Here is a 25894-nt window from a genome sequence, read left to right on the forward strand (position 1 = left end):
ACTGTGTTGTTTGTATTTGAAAATAAAAACAAACCTTTAAAATAATTATAAATAATAATAACTGTCAATAATTATTACAATAATAAGTATGCCTGTTACATAACTTAAGCTACATATACGTTTAATACGTTATGTAGGTCAAGTAAAGGGCTGCCCCTCCCTAAATGCAGAACATGCGCTGCACATAGGGCGTCATAGTATATTGTGATGGGTGCCTCATATTATGTAAAAATGTGGCGCTACTATACGTGCCACCGTAACAAGGCTGCGACCATTTCACAAGACCCACAAATGGTTAGATGCGGTGCCCGCAGAAAGGAGGTCCGTCATCTATTGCAGGCATTGCTGCAACGATTGACAGCCAAAAACCGACCAATCACTGCTCAGAACTGGGCACTAGTGATGTTCAAATGAAGCTTCATGAAGCATTTGCATTTTTTCTTCCACAAAGGGTTGAAAACACACCGAATCACCATTCATAAAGACCTTTTCTTTAAACCAAGAGCTCCATCTAGTGGGGTCAACAAATCCAACTAGTGCTTCATGAAGCTTTATTTGGACATCACTAGTGAGATCGAGCGGATCGATGGTCACTACAGTGGTGGATATCACCCACAATGCATTGCAGTTATGCATTTTATGCAAGAAAATACATCCATGGGTAAGTGGCAGGAAAATACATAAAGCTCTGCAATTACTCACCACTAAAGAAAACACTATGCATTAATAAAGGATCTAAAGGTCATAGCTGCATTATTGGACTCATAAATAAAATTCATATTAGATCATCCAAACTGCATCTTCATTTTCTTCAAGACTGCTCATTTCATGACAACTAAAAAGGAAACAATGAGGACATTGCTTTTTCGTTTTCATGCCTTTTTTTCAGTCCATAATTCAATATGAATTCACAATCCCAAGTGACGCAAGAGGTCCGGAGTGGCCCCTCTTCTTCAGCCCCCAATGTGATACTCATCTAATACGTTAAGGGGCGGTGCGCATGTTTGACGCTGGGCCAAGATAAGGGCTCTCAAGTTTTAAAGACAGGTAAAAGTGACATTCTCCCCTCGACGGGGGACGGGGGTGCTTTCATCTGCAATCAGAGATACTGTTCAGCAAACCTCTCTACCAGAGCTTTATATAAGAAACTCACATCCTTTTTTCAGTATAAAACTAATAATATATGTATAAGGCAATTAATGCAAAGATGCATTGTATTTTAAAATAGGAAAAAAACATGGTTATTCCCCAGAGGTGTCTCTGAAATGATTGCACAGCTGTTATCCTGTTTATTCTGTTATTGTAAGATATCTGTTAAATGTTGAGCCTCTCTTCTCCTTTTGTCACATCACAGATGAAACACAGCATTTTTTTAGGGAATGCTCTTTGAGTCAAACACTGTGGCATGAAATTAGCCTATTTTTAAACAGAAAGTTAGGTATACGACTCAAACTCAAATTTTATTTATTTATTTTTTGGTATTTTTGAAAATATATTTCCCATCAAAAAGTTGTATGTAATGATCATTTTCTTATTATTAGGTAGATTCTATATGAATACCACTAAATTTGCAAACCAGAAACTTAATTTTATTGATTTCAGTTCTTACTTTAACTCCTACCTTGACACACTAAAGTACTGCCTGAAGCACCAACATCATAGTTAGTGAACCCGGAGTTTATTAGAAGAGCGTTTTAAAGACTTACCTATTGGCCCCTGTACCAGCTCCTCTCATAGTAAAGTCCATTCAAGTCAATTACCAAATGCAATCCAAAGGAAGGAGCCCATTGATGCTTTGGTTAATGTGTAAAAATTCTGATCATGCTACTGCAGAGGTTTGGTGTTATTTTGAGCAGTATTAGTGGTTTAAAAAGCTGTTTTAATACATTCACCATAGTGCCCCGCATTCGGCTGACTCTACGTTTCTCCGTTAATTGTTGTTACACAAAAAAAAATGTCTCAGTGGCTTATTTGATGAGTGTATTTGCCAAAAAAGACCCTGGGATGATTTTACACCGGAATTTCACTTTAACACACATGAACCAAATCACTGTATATTTTCACAGTGTTTAATGTTAAGGGTTTTCATGTGTGTTCCAATTTTTTCGGTATTTCGAGGGGGCTGAAAATGTGTTCAAGTGCAACAGTTTTGTGCATTTTTGTGCATCCTAAAGGACTCAAACATGTTCGTAAAATGAAAATAAAGCACAAAATTCAAGATGGTCGTTTTTTTTGTAAGGCGAAAATAAATCAAAAATGTCAATATGTTCTTCAAGATGAGAGCAATTATCTTACCAAATTTCGTGAACATCAGGATAACTTTTTCCTAACCATGGCCTGTGTTTTGGGGCGCTATGAGGGCCACTGGCCACACCAAAGCTCTATTACTGCCGCCCTTTGCAATTCTTGTCACTTCTGACATGTGTGCCAATTTTGGTGAGTTTTCAAGAATCCCAAGCCCCTCAAAATGCGATGATGTATGACACATAAAGCTGACTTCCTGTTGTCAGTCGTGGCACTATGACTATCACTCAATCAGGGGATACATGAACAGCCAAATAACAGAGCTGACTCTAGCCTGTTTAGTGTATAGTTTAAACAAAGAGGTTTTAATGTTATATAATTATTATAACCTCATTGTTGTTAATATGGGAATATTTTTTATATGTAAAATCATTTTCTCAGATAGGATTTTTTGCTTTTTGTATAGATACTTTACATACTATACTTTCAAACATGTAAACTGTTAAACAGTCAAGCACTGTTAAAGATTTTTAAAAAAGTAATTGTCTTATGTTTCCTTATCATTCATAGTAAACAAAGAACAGGGGACATATCCTAATGGACGTTAGCAATTGGTAATCATTCTATCAAAGTTACCATGCACAGCTTGAAAAATGCACAAAATGTTGATTCATGTCATCACTGAGTATAAAGGTGTAGCAGTATAGTTTCCATCACATAATAAAAGTAAATAATGCTTCAGTTGTTCAACTGAATAATGCCTCTGCATGTTTTCAAAAAAATGATGCGTCTACAAAATATAAACTGAAATTCCTGGAGAAAGTGAAGGCTTCTGAGTTTAAACAAGTCTTATGTACCAATGTATCTAATTATAAATTTCCTTCTGTATTTTCATTTGAGACACTCGCATAAATATGTTCACACTTTTTAGGAGGATTTCACATATTTTTGGACAGTTTGGGTGCGTTGAACTGAGCCAAAGCCTGAACCTGGAAGCAGCCATTCAGCCAGTTCCCCTGTCGTGGATGGTGTTTTAATTCATTCAATCGCCCGAGAACAACAGTGGTCTGCTACATTTAAAGTACACAGACCTCTACACACACACACACACACACACACACACACACACACACACACACACACACACACACACACACACACACACACACAACAACTTTACTCCATTTCGCCGACATCAACAAGCTGCAGTGTTTCAGTGGAATTCATGAATCTGCGGCTGATAAGTGGTTAATGCTCCAAAAATCGCAGTGAATTTCAGCCTGCATGCACTTCTTTAAAGCCTATTTTGTTAAAACGGAGCAGCTAATGTTGGGAACAATAACTTAGTGAATTTATTGCAGCTTCTCTCTACTAAGCACACAATAACCAAGCATGAGGACAGAAAAGAGAAAAAAGAGCGAGCATGAATGAATTTAAACCATTATTTTTTGAAGGAATGTGAAAAGAAAAACAAAGCCGAATACTCAAATTGAAAACCGAATATCTACGTTATGATTGAACATCCGGATATCCAGATGTTTGATAATTTGGGCCAATCCTTAATGTGAAGTTCTGTGTATTTGACCTGGAAAATCTGAACTAGGGCACTTGCTTTGGTTAAATTCTTTATCGTGTTTTTGGTGAAGAATGAATGCAGTACAAAATCTGTACCATAATGAATAATATACTTATAATAAATATAATAATAATATCATAATATAATATATTATCATATAATATATATATATATATTAATAATATAATATAATAATAATTTGTCCAGTCAAGGTGCGTACAGTTATGGGTGATAAATGCTCTTATGCTGTGCTTAATTAAAACAGTTGTACTGCATGTCACAGTCGGGTCAGTAAACAACACAACAGCAGCAGGTCATGACTCTCTGTCCCCCTGTATGACTGCAAAACAGCTGCATTGATAAGACTCCTTCAAGGACAATGGGAGACTAAACACAACACACACCAACATATGATAGAGTGAACTCTGCCTCTCATCTGATCAGACTGTCTGACCCTAGAGATGTGTTGAATGTGTCTGCAGCAATTTTGTTTAAGTAAACATGAATTGTGTTTAGGCTCCAGTAATATCGTTGCATGTACAGTAGATGGATAAGGAAGGACCATATTCGGTTATTCCTAACGTTAGTTTAAGTAAGACAGGAAGTAAGAGGAGTTGGCATGGCGCTATACGAGGTCACACACTGGTCGACTTTTACAGCTTAATCATAATTCTCCTGGATCTAGTGTCAATAAATGGTTCAGCATAAGTCATCAAGTCTCCCGGACCATCCTTTTCTCCAAGTTAGTCAACAATAAGATTTTACCAACAGTTTGTGTGAGAAGTCCACAAAAAGACATCAGCTTGGGTATGTATAAATCTTAAAGTTTTCCTTCTTTTTTCTTTTGCCTTAACATGTCTGAGCTTTGACGGAATACAAAAGAATCTGTGTGAAGTTTATAGTTCAGCACTGAACATCGAAAACTCAAGGTAAAACCAGAGACCACAGTATGGAGGCATAAGAGTGCTACGTAACCAAGCTGATCTCTCCAAAAAGACAGTTTTCAGATGTTCAAACCAATCTAAATTAACAAGGAAATCAAGACCTAAAAGTAATCAAGACATAAGCTGAATGTGTTCTTTTACATTTGTTGAATGATTGTAAGAGCATGAATAAAAAATGAATAAAAGGCTGGAAGAGTGCTTTAACAAGAGGCTGAAAGAGTGCCTTAGCAGTGATGGGAGTATTTAGATAACCACGCCATTTCTAGTGGTTATTATTTTATCACTACTGGGTCAACTTCGGGTTGAGCTCCACACAGGGACCCGTGGTGAGGGGTGCAATATAAGCTCTATGATTTGCGCTCTAGTGGCTGTCTAAAAAATTAGAACAAAATCTGCACCATTCCTTTTTGTAGAGTATGCTTCCAAAAATTCCATCCAGGCATAATAAAGACTCTGCAGTGGAAGTGTGTTCTTTGGAAATGGGGGCGTCTGTATTGCTACTTGCAGAGATGGACCATGGATTATTGTGTACACAAGATGTTAAAGTTTTGGATTTAGCGGTATTTACCGAATCACCACAGCTGTAATATGAATTCAACATCTAAAGCCTAATGTGGAGACTGTGGATGCTGCTGCAGTGTTTATTGATGTGTATGTCTGTGTGTTGAATATGTTGCACTTTTTTTAGATGTCTTGTTGAAATATTGTAGAAAACAATATGTGTCTGTGTGTTTAATGTTTTAATGTCCATGCTGCAAATATGTAAAAAAAAAAAAAAAAAAAAAAAAAACGAGTCCAAGGTAGAGGCTTACAATTAAGCTGTAACAGAATAAACTAAAATAAATGAAAAATGTAAACATGAAAAACAAAAGGTCAATCTGCTATACCACATTTGCTAGTAAAAGACACAAGAACACAGCCCCAAGCTGAGAGTCCAGGAGCTACTTGCTCACATTACTCTGCAGGCACAACCATACCCCTTTTCGACCAAGACATTTTGAGGGCTGGTTCAGAGCCGGTGCCCAATCTTGAACCGGTTCTTCCTTTTTCGACAGCCAAAGAACCGGCTCTCGTCAGGAAAGCTGGTTCCACAGTGGAACCAACTCTCTGCTGGTCTTGAACCGGCACAAATGTTGTGATTTTAAAATTTGTGTATTTTAGTACTTTTTTTTTGTCAAAATCAACAACTTTTCTAAAGAGACACGTCTTTTTAAGTATGCTTAATCAACAGATTAAGTAATAAAGTAAGTAAGTAACAGATTAACAGAAGTTAAGTTTTTAGAATTATTAACAACTCGGCAAGCAAACATAAACATGTATATAAAAGTATATTGCTGTTCTGCTTCAAGTGGGCATTAGGCTCTGTAGCCTGTTGAAAACAGGTTCTGAGAAGTGTCCCAAGTTGAACCAACAGTGAACCAGCACCAGTACAGCACTAGGTCTGGGTTGGTCGAAAAGGTGTGAACTCAAGGTGTGAAAAAACTTGTTTGTTCTTTCATAAGAGTAGAAAGAGTTTCTGTTTTTTTATCCATCTTAGTGTCATTCGGTGTTTTTGCACTGGACAGGAAGACGGTAATTTAGCTGCCTTTTTTGCAGCCTGGTCTGCAATTTCAGACAGCCCAAAGTATATTGCCAGCCTGATTTTGGACCCTAATGTGTCGGCTCAGACCCTACACTCATTGGCAGCTTGATTTCAATGTAAAGAGAGTTGATACGGGTCGGCATCACAGGTGTGACTTGGGCAGAGGTGTCGATGATGTGAAGGTGAAAGCAGGAAACAGTTCACCACAGGAACAAGAGACTGACGTGATGAGCAACAGGAAAGCCTGTGAAATCCTTGAGATTCTGATCACCACGGCAGAGAAAGTCCTGACTTATCAGACCACAGGGCTAACTTCTTCAGACACATATGTTGTACATAACTGTACGTCCAACTTTGACCTTCACTTCACATCACGTTTATGCCTACCTCAGAAAGCCGTCTTTTGGAAAGGAGTAATAATACGCCTCGGTTTCACATAGACAGGACGTCAAATTGCAGCCTTTCCATGGCCACAAATGTGACACATTTTCTATATGAAAATCTCTACAGATGTGGAAGAACTGGACATTGGGTTAGGGTCTGTAAGGGCAGTAATGATTTGAGCTTGTTCATTTTTCATGAATGTTTCTGTATCAGGCTCCGAATCACATAACTTGGCAGAGGTTTTCCCTTCCCAAACCAGGCCTAAAACTCATGAATCAAAATTCATGACAGTCCTTTGTGTTGCAAGCCAATTTTTAAATGTCTAAGTCAACTGAGTTGAGTTGTTGCTTGAGACTGTATTGAAGCCAGTTTAGGCTGATATCTCAGTTTGCAGTTAATTTTAACAACAGGGACTTTATTTTATTTCTATATTTTGAGTAGTTTAATGGGAAAATGTTACAAGCCATTTAAGTTGATGTTGCAAAATTTAATGTGTATTTTTGGCCACTTTTGATCTGATTGGTCGTCTTTATTGTTCACTGTGGGTGAAAACTTTGGCCAAGATGGCACAAGCTTCGTCTGCACTTCACATCTGTTTTTTTTTTTATGTCAGCCCCACATTTATCTTGGTCCATGGGCTCAATACAAGTCTAATGAACAAATTGTTTTTTTAATTCAGGCCCCTCATACTCTCTTCTCTCCCGTCTCTCAGATGTTAGCCTTCAGATCTGGAACTCATTGTGCAGGCTGATAAAACACACACACACACACACACACACACACACACACACACACACACACACACACACACACACACACACACACACACACACACACACACACACACACACACACTTAATACTCCTATGGATTGTTTCCATCCAAGATACTGAGTGGCTGTTGGTGTCACTTGAAACTCAGACAGAGCCTTTCACACAGAGATGCTGCATGGGTGCTGCAGCAATGGACAATATGAGAAATATAATGTGCTTTTTAAAGATTGAAGCATGTAAACCTTTTGTAGATGACGCATATAATACAAATATGATTCTGAAAACTAACATAATAGGACCTCTTTAACATTATTACCAATACTGTTAATGAGTGAATTAATTGTTAACGATATTCAAATCAATTTAAACTTTACCTTTAAATAGCAGCATCTCCCTGAGGCTCATGTTACACACATATCGGCACAATCCACGCTAAGATCTGGATGACTGGTGCTTTGCAGTGTTTAAATATATCTAGTTTCAGAAGCATGTGCCTTATTCACCTACAGGGGAGGTGGTTCAGTGCTAACTTTTCTGTGCTTAAATTTCAGCTCAACTCAGAACTGAATTTGTATTTCATCTGGTGTCTATGTAGGTAAAAATGACGGGACAAAGAGCGAAGATGTTGCTGTCACTAGATGCTGAAGCAGTCGGCTCACTCAAAGAGGGAGTTAATTTCAAGAAAAGCTCAGAAGATATTTAAACTGAAAAGGTGTAGTGTTAAACATTTTGTGTACGCAAGCTCTTATGTTATGTTACGTTAGCTATATGCTAACTTGAATAAGGGTAAATTAATTCAATCGTGTGGCTATTCTTGATTTTATAAAATGTTTTTGAACCAAATCGATCAGATAGTGAAACAAGTCATGCATACAGCGTTCAAGTCGGAGTCCTGTTAGTTCCTATGAAAGTTGCTAAGTGGCTCAAGAAGCACACGCTTCCTGGGGGTCCGGTAGAAACGGACTAGGCTACAGTGGATCATAGCGACCCCTATGACCTAGACACGTTTCATTAACTTGGTTGTGATTGGCCAGTGATGTAAACACACAGCTTTACAACAGTGTTATTCCCGTCCATGGAGCTGATTGGCTAATGACCAGTCTCCCTGCGCTGCTCATTGGTCTGTTTTGTATGCCAAGAAATGGCAGCTTCATGTCACAATACCTGATGAATCCATCCACTTTATGAAGTGGGTGGATTCTAACATCTGGACCCAGGCAAGTGTTTTCCACAAGTTGAAGGGGGTTTATCGATTTCTGGGGCAGTCCAGCAAAAATGTGTAAATTTATATATATACTTTATATATAAATATTTATATCAGATGTTTATGTCTATCTTTGTTTAGCATGCTGACTTTGTTACATATGTACATTGGGAGCAACAACAAACTGGAGTCAAATTCCTTGTGTCTGTACATGTACTTGGCCATTAAAGATAAATCTGATTCTGGAAGAAAATATCTAATATTGACAACGTTTTTGATTTGACCAATAACTGATTTGGTAATGGTTTGCTAAAATTTTTAGAAAAGTTAACATTATAATTAAAAATGGCTTCTGGTCTCATGGGTGCGCAGCAACCCTGAGAAACTAACATCTGTCCTATCCAGTCCCTGTCACCATCACTTCAGTTTTATCATTGTTCAACATTTGAAACATTACTCATCATCCAGGACCTTATATTTGCCCGGCAGGCTGAGAGGGAGGTGAGATTTAATAGATTTATGAATCAATTCTTGTATTGTCAGCAAAAAACTTAATAACTTGACCCAATGGTAACATGTAAGTACAGAACAGTAAAGGACCAAGAATTGACCTTTGAGTAACCCTGCAGAAGATATTTGTATAACTAGAAGAGATATTCCCAGATGATACAAGAATGTTCTGTCACTCCCATTGGACTTCTCCAGTTTTTTAGTTAACCATGATAAACTGTTTCAAACTTCACATCAGAAGTGATGATTTTATGAGACCTCACTTGGACTGTAGCCACCTCTTATCAAAGGTTTTTAGGGTTGTAAGATCTGTCCATTGTGGCACGACAGAATTGTGAACTTCCCACCCAGGTGACGTACTTGACCCATGCCTGCATGGAGCTGCAGCTGGGAAAGAGGCGGTTCATGTTCGACCCATGGTTGAAGGGTCCTGCATTCGCCAGAGGGTGGTGGCATCTCCATGAACCTCCAGCAGACTCCATGGACAGGCTGTGTGCAGCAGATCTCATCTACATCAGCCATATGCACTCTGACCACCTCAGGTAAACTATCTGGTGATAAATAAGTTATGTTGCCCCCTTTAATAATATCTTTTCATCCATATCACCACAGCAACATTGTGTATTGTCAACTCTTCCCTGCAAAGCAGACACCTGACTAACATGTCTTTTCTGTTGAGTTAGGAACCTCATATATGAGGGTGTACTCACACTTGGCTCATATGATCCGTGCCATGCTTTAAGCTGGATTGTTCCTCCTCCCTCCTCCCTCGCAGCTCAGGTCCGGCCTGTACTCACACTATTCTAGAGTCCAGGCCTCGGCTCAATTGCTCCTTGCTTATACGTCCTCACCCCTCAGAGTTTTTGTTTTGTCCAACTGTTTTTGAATATTTTCATCTGACCAAATCTGCAGTAAACACACATGTCGGTTACAGTGAACAGTCTCATATAAATAGACATCAGGACCGCTGTCAATGCTCATGCTCGTACATGTGCAATCGAGCTATGCCACAACTGTGCCATGGCCGGGAAGTGTACTGTGCTTGAACTACTCTTGTTCTGTGAATCGTTTTTGGGCACAGTACGGATGGTAAGTATAAATAGCCCCTTAGTGACATTTTCCAAGACTCAGCTGACAATATGATGTTAACACTGCCATTTTTAGCAGAGACCAAATCTTTAGACAAGCCCATGTTATATGAATCCGATGGCAATTTGACATTTGGTCTCATGTGTGAATAAGTGCTTGAATAACTCTAACATAAAAGTCACAAAGTAATTCTTTCTTTAGGCCATTAAATAAGGCAACTTAATACAACTACTGATGAAGTCTGTGAGAGAACATAAAACACTTCATATCTTAAAGTGATAGTCCAGCTTTTTGAGAGTGGGGTATAGTCCGTGTATAACCTACAGTAGATGACAGTTAGCATGCTCTTAGTTTAGAGAGGCAGACTGGAGTACCAAGATGGTAACTAATCAATTTGCTGCAGTGGATGGAGGCAGCAACTTAATGCATGGGAGACACCTAAAAATAGTTTTAGTGTAAGCCATATTTAGAATATTCCCCCCATCTACAGCAGCTTCTGTGTTGGTACTCTTGTCTTCTACTGTCATCTACTGTAGGTAGACATGGACATTTCTTAGACATGCCACTGTAGGTACTTTAGGTTTAAATTGGATCAATAGTGTGATTATCAAATGAAATATTTGATAAAGTAAATTAATAAAGAAAAATTACTAAAAATTAATAACTTTAATTTATTAAAAACTTCACACGGAGAACCAATTAAATGTAGGGTCTTGACTCACGTTCAGATTATGAGATTGAGTATTCTCAATAAACTTATCGTTAATCAAGTAAATATTAGTAATCACCAATAATTATCAAAGATAATATTAAAAATGATTCTAGTCAAACCAGAGTTCCTTGGGGCACCACAGTCATAGACGGAGTGACAACTAATATTAAATTCTCATTAAATATATTAAACTACTAATTAAGGGTTGAACACCGATAAATGTCATAGTTTAATCAGTTGAAGGATTTAAAAGTTCTTTTCTTAGTAGAGGCTCATTCATCTTTGTGTAATATTGAAAAAACAGACATATGGTAAACACAAACATTTATTAACAAATTAATAAATGCAACAAACAAAACAGACAATAAACTAACTAAAGCTAACAGCAAATGTGTGTGTGTGTGTGTGTGTGTGTGTGTGTGTGTGTGTGTGTGTGTGTGTGTGTGTGTGTGTGTGTGTAAAACAAAGAGGAGAGGTGGGGGCTTGGACCCTTGCAGAGAAGGTGTGAACATTTAAGTTACACCAAGGCCTGCAACCTGGAGATCTCAATTCTTATTCAGGTTATGACAAAGTTACAACTGTATCTAGCCGTTCATGAAGTCCTATAACATGTAGTAATGCCCAGTTGGTGATTAGTTACCAGTCCATGAGATGGGAGATGTTTTGCGTTGCTTGATGCCAGTGGCTGGTTGAAGAAAGGTTCTTGTCTTGGTTGTTGCTCTTAGGCAAAAGAGGAAGCTCAGATTGCTCTTTGCTATGCTCAGTTAAGGATAACCGGTTGGTTAACCTTTGCTGGTGATCCTACGCCATAGGCCAGGTCCAGGGCCGAGGGGACAGCGGGCAGCTGGTCTCCTGGATCCGCAGGAGCGCGTTGAGTTGAGTGCGAAGGAAGAGAGGCCGAGAGAAAAGAGGAAGTGCAGGTTGTGTGTTACACTTAATATAGGCCCTGGTGATGTCATCGCCAGAGGTCAAGTCAGCCAATGAACGGTTTGGGGGTCCCTTGGAGAATCACACCTGGGTGTGATTTGTGGGGGAGAAGGCATGGCAGGGCTTTGTTTCAGAGACAAAGGCAGCCAGGCTTTGGGTGCCGGTTGCACCTACACCCCTGTGTGCCTGGTGTAACCACAAGCACTGACTGAAATGGCTAATGACTTGCTCAGGAAGGCACGGTGCTGCCAGAACATGGCATACACACGCTCAGTGGAATTTAGGGGGAAAATCTTCCTCAGTCTCCTGTTAGCTTTGTTAGACCTGTTAAGGAAGCACAAATGACAGCTTTATCATTCTTAATGGTACACGGATATGTGACCTCATCAATTCCCATGAAAGCTCCATCCACATTGAACCCAAGCAGAGGTCTAATCAGCCAGAGTAACTGAAAACACCTGTGTGGGTGTTCAAAGGCTTTGATGTATGGAGAGATGTCAGATTGAGAAAGCTGCCTCATAGGATGGTGCATCAAGAGGCTGGTGTGCCTAATGGTGTTTAGGGAATTTAATTTACTTTTGAGTTTTGACTTAAGAGAGTTGACATTTAGACAGTTTGTAAAAGAATGTATAGTTCCCTGCAGCTGATCTGTCCTGTGTCTTTTCCAGTTACCCCACACTGAAAGACTTGTCAGAGAGGAGGCCTGATATCCCCATTTATGTTGGTGACACATCAAGACCGGTCTTTTGGTTAGTAAAGTGATGGAGCTCTGTTTAATCCTTTTACATCTATTATTTTAAAACCGATTATTTCAATATATTTCAAGTAGCTATTACTCACATGTCCCTTTCTTTGTCTTGATGCAAAAGGTATCTGGAGCAAAGCCAAGTCAAGCTGACCAACATCAATGTTGTTCCCTTTGGTGTCTGGCAAAATGCAACTCACTGCTTCTCACATCTGGTCAAAGGGCAATGACAAACAACTCTTTCATGAAATGTGTATTTTGAATATAGACTGTTATAATGAAATGTACTTGAGATCTGGACCAGTAAAAATCACAGTACTGTAAATAGTCACTATCCTCTCCCTTGGTCTCCATCAGATTGACGAAGACCTGAGATTCATGATCCTGATGGATGGTGTGCATCCCGAAATGGACACATGCATCATTGTTGAATATAAAGGTGCATGTTTTAATGCTTTTAATTTTTTAAATATTGTTGATGACTTAAATAAATATGAATAAATATGATTGGATTACTGAGGTGAAATTCCGGCGTAAAATCATACCGGGGTCTTTTTTCGGCAAATCTTCAAAAAGGCCATCGAGACAATTTTTTTGTGTAACAACTATTAACGCAGATATGTCGGACAGTCGCTAACAGCTGAATGCATCTAATACTGATAAGCTTGGGGCAGCACAGTGAACACGTTCAAACAGCTTTTTTAACCACTAGTACTGTTCAAGATAACAGTGTCCAATTCCAAAGCTTGTCACAGGTTTGATAATCAATAGTGTCAGGTGTGTTGGGGCAGGGAGAAACCTAAAAAATGCAGGGCAGTAGCTCTCCCAAGAATTGAACTGACACCTCTCCAGCAACCAGTCCACCTACATACTTGGTCCAGATGTGGGATTTGAACCAGCGCCCCTCTGGTTCCTTAGCCATGACAAGGCCAGTGTTGGAGATATCCACCATAGGGACTTCTGCCTTCTCTGTATATAATGGAACTAGATTGCACTTGGCTTGTAGTGCTCAAAACAACAAAAATACATTATACAACTCAAAAACTTTTCTTTCCAGAAATCATGATCTGTTACTCAAGATAATCCACAGACTTGTTGTGAACAGATTCATGTAGGAACAATTTTATGGAAGTAAATCTGATCTTGAAATTAAAAGTAATTGAAGTTCTAGCACTGAATATTTATGAATTGGAATTATGTGTCCTAATGTTTAGCATCGGAATTTAACTCTTTGTTAAAAAATTCAATGTAAAAAAATTCAATAGGCCAAATTCAGCAGCAAAAGTAGCTATTTTGCTAATTCAACCACATACTATGGAAATATAAATGCAATCGTCATGTGTGACGACAGAGGAGGGGACCCAAATGCAGAGACAGAACTCAGGAGACGGTATTAACAAATTTAATGAAACTTATTTATAAAAAGGTGCACTAACACAAAGGAAAAACAAAAAGAACTAGATACAAACTGACGAGATGAATGGACACAAGAGGAACAGGTACACAGGGAGACATCAGGGTAAGTAGAGGGGATGATCCGGCACTGAGTGAGGCTCAGTACCGGATTGATATCCAGATTGGCAGGTGATTAGTGCCAACAAGAATCACCTGCAAAGAAAACAAACTCAAACCAGAAAACAGAAAGAAAGCACATACAGAAAAACACAGACAGAGGGAGACAAAAAACAACGATTAAAGAGGAGAGGGAGAGACTGTCCAGAACCAATCACAACAGTAATAATCTATGCTTTAGTGATACACTGGTTACTTCCTGATTTAAAGTGATGTTTAAAGTCAGACCACCACCTTAAACTGCAGTTGCAGCTCCAGGGGGAGACCCCTGTAGCTGCTAACTGCTCTGGTAAGGAGCAGATCGGCTCCTGATGAGTAGAGCATCGAACCAGACAGCAGCCATAGATAAACGCAGCTGCCCTGGGTACTGTCACCAGTGGTACTTGTTATGTTTTTCTACATGGAATATGATAACATTGTAAATCATATTCAAAGGGGAAACACACACAGGTTCCTGCTGATGAAAGTAACCCGAGCAGCTGTGTCTATCTGCAGCTATAGCTACCACCAGTGGGAGCCGGGAGCTGACAGACACCTGCTGCTGGAGTCAGTGTTTCAGTCTGACTCATTCAGACTGTAAACTTAACTTTTCACCAGAAACTCCTCAGAAATGTGACGTTTTTATGACGCGATACTCATGGAAGCACTGTCATGTGAAGTTGTCACTCATAGTATCACGTATCATCTAATCCAGGGGTGGGGGACCCCACTACTGGAGGGCCACTGCCCTGCATGTTTTAGGTTTCTCTCCGCTGACACACCTGATTTGAATGCTCTGCTCGTTTAAAGCAGCTGAAGCTTGTCAGTGGTTTAATAACCGTTAGACCTAGGTGTGTTGTAGAATATAGATTTTTTCTGCGTTCCCAGATGTTTTATTCAGTGGCTTATTAATTTCAAAATCCGATGACAGATTAACTTCCATACAATTTTCTTTTCACTTAACGACACACTGAGTGTATACATCCACAAGAGGCTTTTGGTCCAACATGGCTAGCTTGTAGAGATTAGTTTATAGGTAACCGATGCAACATTACAGTTCAACCGAGGAAAGTTTTCATCTTGCGCTGTGATAAAGCATGAGCCTCTCATCCATCAGTATGCTTCCTGATAAGGTTTGTGGCTGAAGTTCAGTAGAAAGTAAATAGTTTCTACATGAAACTGCTCACAACAGGTCAGTGTAGCAAAGTCATGATTTTTGGAAAGAGACATTGCTGTTGACTTTTTCAAATGTATGGTGCTTTGAGCACTACACAAGAGTCCTATCTAGTTCTATTATATTATAAAGAAGTCAGACATATCTACAGCCAATATCTTCAACACCGAGCAACTCACAACTGTCTGAACTGATAAATAGCTCTACTGGTAAGAGGAAAATGTAGTTTTGGTGTGGATTGTCTCTTTTAAAATATTTCAATTGCAGGTCACAAGATCCTGAACACTGTAGACTGCACCAGGCCAAATGGGGGCAGGCTACCGGAGAATGGTACAATACCGGAGTTTTTTATTTTAGATTAACAATATACATTACATTTATAACAAATTACTTATACGTTTCTGTTGCTTTTCAAGACAAGACATATTTTGACTATTTTGACTATTTTGACTGAATTTCACTTAGATAAACAACAATAACAATCATAATAATAAACAGAAAACCAAACTACTTACTCTGTAATATCGAGGTCAGACACTGATTAAAAACCCTTTCACAGAGCACAGACTGAGGACTCTGAGTCCTCAAAGAGGAGGAGCAGACACTCCCCTCTGCTTCCTCCACTTGCCATACATACGCCGAACAGTCTCCTCTGTTGTGGCGTCACTTGCTTAGTGTTATGTTGTCTTATTGGCTACACGCCAACGTGGCGGTAGATTGACAGTTTTGGCAATCACAAAAGTTTACCGCATTACGCGTGTGGGCGGGTGCCAATTTCATGCCCTGCATGCACTAACAGAACATTTACATGTGACTCTGAACACCGAAACAGGTGTTTCCAGTTAATCTGGCTGATTACGTAGATCTCTTCTCAGTGTGTCACAGTGTCCAATTCCAACAAACATCAGATCACGCGATAATCAGTCATGAACGTATAAAGAGAACAGTAAACAAATAAAAGGTCACTTTTCCTGTGAACTTTGTGCTTCAACCATGGCTAGGTTGATATGGCTGATTAGATCTCTAGCACACTGAGGAAGGGCATCTGTAATGTTTGTGTGGCAACTAAATAAATCAGTAACCCTAAAGTGTTTTTACACTGGACAGCATTTGGCTTCCTTTTACCGGCCTGGTCGTCGTATTCAGACAGATTCACGGCAAATTGCCGGCCGGATTTGGCCCCCAATGTGCTCAAGTTGCTAAAAAGTTGCTGTATCAAAGTAAAAACCCTAGGTGTCATATTCGATTCTGAGCTGAGTTTTGAACCACACAATAGAAACACTATTTAAATGGGATTTATCATTTGAAAGATATCGCCAAAGTCAGACCGTGTCTCTCTCTCTCTCAAGCCAGTACAGAGACACTTATGCTTTTATTACTTCCAGAATCAATTACTGCAACGCTCTTCTTCCCTGAAAAGAGCGCAGATCTCCTACAACTGTTGCAGAATTTAGCTGCACAGATTTTAACAAGAACCAGAAAGAGAGCCCACATTAAGCCAATTTTCACGTTTCTGCACCGGCCACCTGTTTGCTTCAGAATCAATGAGTACTGAGGAAGGCGCTATATAGATCCAATCCATTATTATTAAAAACCTTGTATTGGGTTTTAGAGCTCTTAATTGTGTTAAGAGAATGGTATTGGCCTAGTTATTTATTAGAGCGGCTTTTACCATATGAACCCTTTGGGACCCTCACATCCTCTGGCACTTCACCTGTGGAAAAGTCTGCCGGTGGATCTGAGGGCAGCAGAGGGTTTTTAAAATTTGGCTTTTAATTCAGTCTTATTCACTGTACTATACTTCATCCTACTATTTTATTCAGTCATTCATTAGTTCTGTTGTATTGAAGACTTTTAATTTTCTTAAAATAATTTGCTGCTCTGTCTTTCAATTGTTGCAGTCGCTCTACCACAACGTTGTAAAGAAAAGAGAGCTGAGCCGGAAGGCAAAGATCTACAGGTCAATCTTCGTTCCTACCCTCACCTATGGTCATGAAAGCTGGGTCATGACAGAAAGAACAAGGTCGCGGGTAGAAGCGGCTGAAATGGGTTTTCTCAGGAGAGTGGCTGGAGTGTCCCTTGGAGATAGGATGAGAAGTTCAGTCATCCCTGAGGAACTCGGAGTAGAGCCGCTGCTCCTTTGCGTTGAAAGTTGAAGTGGTTCCGGATAATCTAGTAAGAATGCCCCCTGGGCAGTCTCATTGTGTTGCTGTGATCCAGGCAAGTCCAACCGGGAGGAGGCCTCTGGGAAGATAATATCTCCACACTGGCCTGGGAACGCCTCGGGATCCCCCAGTTAGAGCTGGTTAATGTGGCCCGGGAAAGGGAAGTTTGGAGAGAGGGAAGGGAAGTTTTAGAGCTGCTGCCCCCGCGACCCGACCCTGGATAAGAGGCTGAAGATGAGATGAGATGAGATGAGATGTCTGTCAGTTGTCTGTCCATTTTCTGTTTGTTTTGGTGAAGCACTTTGTGTTGCCATGAATCCGGCTGTTAAGTTGTGACGTAACGCACACGTTCCGGGCCTCGTATTTCTACAACACCGAACGCTGTGTTCCCCGTTGTTTAAACTTATCTGAAAACAACATAATTGTCATTTTACCTCTTTCTTATCGATGAAAGACAAAAGAGGTGATCATAATTGTTCACATGTTCGGCTGTTGTGTCTGTTTTGTTTCAACGGAGCGGTTGGACCCGAAAAATCATATTTTGAAAGGGTGTCACGTCAGACTTAACAGCCGGATAGTGCTGCAGTGTTATGTTCTACATGAACTAGTTTAAAGTTCAGTTCACAAATTTTAAAATGAACTAGTTCAGTTCATTGTTCATAATTCAAAATACGAACTAGTTCAAAGTTCTTTTTTTCAATATGTTGCTGCAAGCTATTTTTCAAAATGATTGTAAGGAGGTGCTGAGGCGCGCACTAATGTGCATAACCAAGATGGTGTTAGAGGCTGGTCGGTGCTTCTTAACTAAATCTGTCAAATTTCAGCTTGAAGCTAAAGTGCATCATGGAATCAACCCCCCATAGACTAGGTGGGTGTTACACATTGGTGGTGGTTGAGGGGAGTTTCCCACTTAGTCCATTATTAGTGAATGATGACCCAATGAAAGACGGCAACACACTGAGACTGGTATCATTTCTAAACCTGAGTGAACATTTATTCTTCATAGATTAACACACGTGGCTTTAATTAGGCCCTATGTTGTGCGGGCAATATTCGGCTCAAATGCACATGACTTATGCTCACTCTGGGTCTGACTCAGAGGCGGACGCATTGTCTCCCTCCTCCCTCTCTCCGGCACAGCTCGCCTCTCCTGCTCCGCTCTCATCTGCCGACTGACTCTCTCCTCTCTGTCTCTCTCTATCCACCAGCTCTGACACTTTCTCTATCCCTCCAGCGCAGCTCGCCTTAACAGCTGTGCTATCTGCATCTGCAGCCTGGCTCCCTCTGACATTCGTACAACGGACATTGGTACAATTGGTCGCTAAAGGATCTTATGTTTTATTCTTTTTTGAGTAATGGTAATCACCCTTGAGGTGGCAGGGGCCAAGGAGACCTTTGGAGAAAAAGCTTGGGCCCCTACCACCTCCAGGGCCCTTGAACAACTGTACAGGTGTCCCCCCCTTGACCGCGGGCCTGCCTAGCAATAACCAGTTTTTACACTTTAGAATGAATTGAATTAGCTAGCTAGCTTCAGCTAATAAAATATGCCATAAACAGTCGTCTTATGCTGTGATCAAACCGTATGCGATACGGTGTGATCACGCTCCAAACGCAATCATGTGTTTGGAGCGTCAATGTAGTTAGGTAGCACCTGGCGGCTAGCTGCAGCTAGCCCCAGGCTCAGCCTACTCTGTTTTTGTGTTGAACGGGTAGTGATGCTAACCAGGGATCTGAATGCTCAGAAGAACAGAATGAGCTCCCAGATGAGGTGTGTGGATCTTTATAGAGCTGTTGTGTTGCAGTGAGATCAGCTGTGATTTAATCTCTGTAACTGTGGGTGCTGACCTGCCTCTGCGGCTCTCCTGTCTATCAGACCGCTATACACTCATGGGATACGCTTTGAATATTTTCAACTGTCACGTTCGACGCAAAGATCGATCGATTTTCGCACCTATCGCGTAACGTACGTAAAGCGAGGAACTCGCCACCTACGTTCAAATGGCATCTGTAGATTGACTTTGTATGTAATCATGCTGCTTCTATCACTTCTATCACATGCGGTGTGATTGCAGCATTAGGGGAAGTTTTGTCTACCTGAAGTAAATGAAAAAAAAAAAAAAAACTACAATGTTTTGAGTGGCGAATCTACCAGAGCCGTGGGAAGCCATGAGAGCCACGTGAGAATAGAAAGTTTCACGGACGTAGCAACAGAAACAAATATATACTGTAACATGTAGTGAAAGGTTGGTGAGTACAATGTTCAGTGTTGTGAGACATAGTTAATAAGATTCAGGTTAAAGACTGCTAAAAAGGCCGACTACACCACCTGATGTTGTAAATGTTTTCCTATATTGAGTAGTAAATATTATTGATGTCAAAATGAAGCTTCATGAAGCATTATTATTATTATTATTATTATTTCTATTATTATTTGTTGAACCCACTAGATGGAGCTCTTGGTTTAAAGAAAAGGGCTCAATGAATGGTGATTCAATTTGTTTTTAACCCTGAACAGAGCTCTTTCTAGTGGAAAGAATAAAAATGCTTCATGAAGCTTCATTTGAACATCACAAGTAAATAGTAATGGCAAGGGATTCTGGGTGATCCTCAAATCTACGAGGAATGGTGGTGAAAATACAAAAACATCCAAATGGTAATAAATGTACATACTATATTGTCATTTGAACTGCACATATGAAGACTTGTTAGTTCTAAGTTTCACCTCAATTTTCTGTGACTATTTCCTTCACTACATTACCTTACATAGTGAGACCATCACCAATCTTCCAGCCAGTGCCAAAATCTACAAGGACTGTTGGGATTTCGACCTGTATGTGGATGAACTGAACAGTGCCATCAGCTGTGAGATATTTAAACATCACAGCTGGATCCAGTTTTATTACACTTGGGCAGGCTTTCAAAACTACAACCTTGTTGTGCGGGTAAATATAATTGACAAGCCAGATCCTCTCTTTTGGCTCTTCATTTCCAGAACCTCTCCCGACCACTGTAGCATATTAATGTGGGCGGACCTTTGGTAGCACAAACTTTGTTCTGGTACTTTGTTCTACTGAAGAGTTGTGGCGTGTGAGAGTCCTGGCCTGCTTTAAAAACAACATCGCCACTTCAATTCCAGCCTTTGACCTTTGCAGATCAGCAGCTTCTGAGTATTCATGTGCCACTCTGAATAGCATGGAAGACATTTGGATGATATTTGTAATGCTTCAAGAAAAAACGTGAATGAATCAAAGACAATTTCACAAGAACACTTCACTCTAACTGCATTGGGGTGGGAGCATATCTTTCTGAATAGATTCAGAAAACTTATTGTAATTTGGGTGAAGTGACCATTTTTAAAGTGCAAAGTAAAAAGACCAACACAGAACGATGTATTCCCCTCTAAAGGCACTTGACCACAACAGACAAACTCACTGTGAAACTGATTCTTTACCCCCAAATAATGGCCTCGGCACTTGATGACGTGATGCTGGTCTGCAGGTTCAGGTTTTTATCAAAATGTTATTTTGTTTAAAATGAAGTTGGAGATAACTAAGTAGCCTGGAATGGTTTAAAAACAGCTTCCTTTCAGCTTCCTTGATTAAACTTGTGCAATATCTGTATGGTATACCTTTCTTTGAAAGTACAGATATTACAAGACTAAGAGTCTACAAACACGCACATCTCTATAAACAGATTTTGCATATGAAGCAGAGTCTTTAGGCAAAAAAGACTAGATTTGTGTTAGAGAAGCGGTCTGGTTTCTATTTTTTAAAGCTCAAGTGCATGCAGGTAAACAGTCTGTGTCAAAACAAAGAGGCATTTTAGCCAAAATAAAATCTTGGAACCAACTGGCAATCTTCTGATGAAGATTAAGCTTTTCATTTGCTTTTTGTTATTATTTACCTGCATTCATATTCAGTTATCTATTAATAGAGATACCGTCTTTCAACTCCAACGCCATTCTCATGTCTTAAGTTCCTAATCGGATTATAAACAATGATTAGCTAAATCATCGCCAGACCGATAGACAATGGGTTCCATGATAGCAGACTTTTACGGCTCTGTGAGCCTGTACTTAGGCACAGCCGTGATTTGAGCTAAATGTTAACAACATCATGTTTTCTGCTGATGTTTAGCAGGAATAATGTTTACCATGTTCATCATTTTAGTGTAGCATGTTAGCCTGCTTACATTTTCTATTTAACACCAACCTAAAGTTATAAAGATTCCTCCTCCAGAGACCATAAACATGTGCCAAGAATTCCACTGAAATCTCTGAAAAATTCATTCTGGACTAAAGTGGTGGACCGGCTGATCGATTGACCAACATTGCTAGTCCCAAATCCAAACTAGCCATATCATGCAACATTGAGATTTTAAAAGCTATCAATCTGCTCAATTTCTTCATCTCGTCTTTTCTTTCCTTTCAGCTTTGACGGTTTCCTGGCCGCCTTCTTTCAAAAGCCCCAGTCTGTGGGCAGTGAGTTTATTATGAGTTGAAAACTGGTTCGGTTAGTTGACTCTCTTCCTTTCTTTTTCCATATGTCCCAACATGTATATTCAAGGTGATTGAGACGGATGACGCATTTGAACCCCTTAGTGATGGCTATGACTACTTTGTGGACTTCATGGATCTGTCATTCCCCACCGAGAGGCCTGACAGAGAACACTCCTACATAGAGGTGAGACACTGTAGTGAACCATGCAAACAACACACAACAGTATAATAGAGCTTTTGGAAATATTTATTATTTATATATATATAAATATTATTTATATATATTTACCAGCAAAAGATCATATATTAGAAAATAATAACAAGATGGGTAAAATATCTTACAATCAATCTGATATTCTGTATATTTGGATATTATATGGCTGACATTGTCAAAGCACAAAATTAAAAGAGTCAGATGATACTTTTTGCTTTCCTCTCTAAAGATTAAAAACAGGATTGGGGTGATGAGATACGTGGTGCTGCACGGTCGTCTCTGGGATGATCTGTACTACGGCTTCCAGAACCGCATAAGCCGGGACCCGGATATTTACCACCATAGGTAAATATAGCACACACACACACACACACACACACACACACGCACGCACAGATGTTTGTACTTGTGTTACCTTATTTGAATTATATCAACCACATAAAGTGCTCATTCTAAATGAGGAGCTGCAAATATGTAGTTAATATATACAGTTTGCCATTTATGTCATAGAGGCCTGGGTTTGAATCCTGCCCTTTATGCTTTTCAGTCTTTCTCTCTTAAAAATACCTTTAAAAAATGTTTAGTGCATAAATTAGGATTTATTAATTCTATCAAGGCATTGCTCTCGTTTAGATCAGCTCCAAAAGATTCAATTTAGCTGCTTAAAGCATAGTTAACTGCTAATAAATGCATAATGTGTCAGTCCTCATCTTGCCCGTCTTAAAATCTATTGATAAATGTGTTTATGATGCTAGTTTTTCATTTGATCCAATTTTGCTAAATCATTCTTCGATAATAAGGAACACATAACAGAGATGGAGGAACAATGAACACAATGGGCCTTATGTATGAAACATGTTTACACTGATTAGTGTTTTTTTTTAAATATTCTAATGTATAAAATTATTCATAAGTCTGCATAATTATTACCTTTCAACATACATCCAACCTTTAGTTCACGTGATAACCAGAAACTGATGAACTCCTTCAGTGGTGGAGCGCACTCTCAGTATACTGAAAGAAAGGCTGGTGGCAGGTGGCATGCTCTAAAACACACCTGAAAAAGGGTGTGAAATAGTCACAAGCTGGTGTGTTCGACACATTATGCATCATGGTGAGACCCCACTACACCCACCACCACCTGAAGACTTGGATGACGGTTTTCCATGAACCTGAATACGGACATGGTGTTGAAACCCAAATCATTTTATGTTTTTAACATTAAGAAGAATATTTTTTTCATAGTACTATTCATTTTTGAAAAAGCGGATTAAATATGATGAAGAGTTTTCTTAAACAAACAACATAAAGTAAAGTTTGTATCTCTGCAGAAGAAAATATTTTTCCCTTTTTGTTGCCCTCAGGTATTTCTTATGCTTATTAGGCATTTCCATTTCTTTTGCTTCCTTTTCTTCTCTTGTCTAAGTTGAACGTTAAATATCAAATGTCAGTGACTTGTTGCTTTGTGGTTTGCACACAGTACTCCAGTCTGCTGCCCTTATATGACTTCATGGGGAGTTTCCCTAAGCTAACTCCACATTGCCTAGAATAGGAATTTAAGATCAAATGTGATTCATCAACATACTCAGGAGGGTAAGAACAGATTGTCTGTCTGTGCACGTTTCATGAATCCCATGCAGGATTTTCTTATTTTCCTCCTCTGCTTTGTGCGAGCACAAATATAAGAAAAAATACAAACATTCATGCATGAGGCCCAAAGTTTACTGTTGCTTTGATTAGTAAATGTTCTAAACTTTAATTTGTCCTGTCGGTGTCCAGGTTTTTGGAACCACTTCCAAACAGAGCTACCAGTTTGCAGGCCAGACTGGGACCATTTCCTGCAGCAGGAGACTTCCATCCAGGAGCATGGCACACCACAACAGCAGTCAAAGATATGGAGCTATTGTGTTGTGTTGTGAATATGGATAACTGGTATGTGAAGATCAAGTTATTGATTTTTATTTCTGTTATGTTTACAACTTCAAGGCCAGCCGGGTAATTCCAACTTCTTTTGATTAGATTGTACTGTCATAAAGAAGTAAAGAAAAGAATAAATGAAATAATGAGTAAATTTGTCTTTAAAGGAACACACAACTAATTTTGGATGTTTTATCATATTTACAACAAACTGGTTTCCATCAATCTGGCATAGTATAAAAATCACATAGTAGAACCCTGGAACTACTGTGAGTCATGTTATCTATCACAGTCTGTCAAGTCAGGTCTAAGTAATTCAGATGAGTGTGCGTTTACGGCTCTCAAGAAGAGACGACGAGGTCGACCAAAGATTTACTGATACAGAAACTGGAGAGATGCGTGCAGTGTCATTCTATGCGTCTGAACAGCAGGTCCTAATAAAAAACACATGACCCCGTGTCCTAACGGCATGCAAACATCAGACTTCACATCAAAGCTCTGTGTCCACACTTAGTCATAGAATGTGTGGAAGAAACTGTAAAATATGCCCCAGGAAAAACAGGTAAATGTTCTGTGCATGAGCGAACAAGTGTCACTTAACAGGCAAGTCATTCAAGTCATTAAGTCACAAATTTTTGATGTTTACGGCAAGTCAAGTCTTTTATTATCTGTTAGCTCAAGTTTCAAGTCATCAAAACTGTGATTTGAGTCACAAGTCTCAGTCTCAAGTCCACATCTCTGGTTACATAGTTACATTGGAACTAAAAATGGTATGGTCCTTAATGCATAACAGGTAGCAAACCCTCCATACTGGTACATTTATGTACAGTTCAATCATCCCAAATTAGTCGATTGTTAACTTTATGGATAAGTAAAAAGATTATGGGGCAATGTTCTGGCTTCAGTGTTTGTAGTAGCATGTAAATGTTAGAACTTACTAATTTAATAATAATTGCATTAATCATACGATTTGATTTATGTTATTTGAGTGAAGTTTTTATTCGTAAAAGTCCACTTTTACATTAAATGTCTCAACAGGCTTTACAGGACCAAAAAATTAAGGGTTGCTGACACGGCAGAAGTTCAAGAAGAATTATAAGAAGACAAGTTTCAGAAGAGTAAAAATTCATCTATTTTATGGGCAGGTGGTTTGTTTTTTTCTGTGTTATGATATGTAAACCTCTAAAGTGATGTGTTGGTATAGATTATGTATTAGGTATGATTAGGTTATGATGTGAATGTGCCACTAGTCCATGTGTTATAAGTACTGTATGTGGATTTCCATGTTCATCTGTATGTATAACAAGTATACAAGTACAACAGCTGACGTGGTGTTTGCTAACTCCCCGTCACCTGTGGTGGTAGTATGGATTATGCACTATACATGATTAGGTGCTGGGTGTGTATGGACCACTCGTCCATCTTTTATAAGTACTGTATGTGGTGTTTAGTCTGAGCATATCTTGAGTTTACAGCAGTCGAGGAGGATAATGGGTTGAGTGACATCACAAATTTAACCTGGAAATGAAAAAATAAATTCTTGTCTATTACCATATACTACAATACTTTATTTTGTTGGAAGTCTTGGTGCAAGGCCCGCGTTAATCAAGTGAAAGAGATTTACTGTGTACTGCTAATCGATATTTCCACATTTTTGCATACAGTGTCATCCATGAAGTGTACCT

At 39.3% G+C, this 25894-nt stretch overlaps 1 pseudogene across 1 annotated transcript in view; it reads left to right on the forward strand.

The window, feature by feature from the left end:
• LOC310962604 (cytidine monophosphate-N-acetylneuraminic acid hydroxylase-like) overlaps positions 1-24211 on the forward strand; it is a 78068-nt pseudogene extending 53857 nt beyond the window's left edge. The window contains exons 4-13 of the transcript in view: positions 9569-9759; positions 12614-12694; positions 12815-12881; positions 13048-13129; positions 15683-15745; positions 19294-19348; positions 20348-20522; positions 22146-22262; positions 22522-22637; positions 24072-24211. The product of the transcript in view is annotated as a cytidine monophosphate-N-acetylneuraminic acid hydroxylase-like (transcript). The remainder of the gene's footprint in view (positions 1-9568; positions 9760-12613; positions 12695-12814; positions 12882-13047; positions 13130-15682; positions 15746-19293; positions 19349-20347; positions 20523-22145; positions 22263-22521; positions 22638-24071) is intronic.
• Positions 24212-25894: the final 1683 nt, after the last annotated feature.

This window comes from Echiichthys vipera (assembly GCF_963691815.1).
Source record: "Echiichthys vipera genome assembly, chromosome: 20".
NCBI lineage: Eukaryota > Metazoa > Chordata > Actinopteri > Perciformes > Trachinidae > Echiichthys > Echiichthys vipera.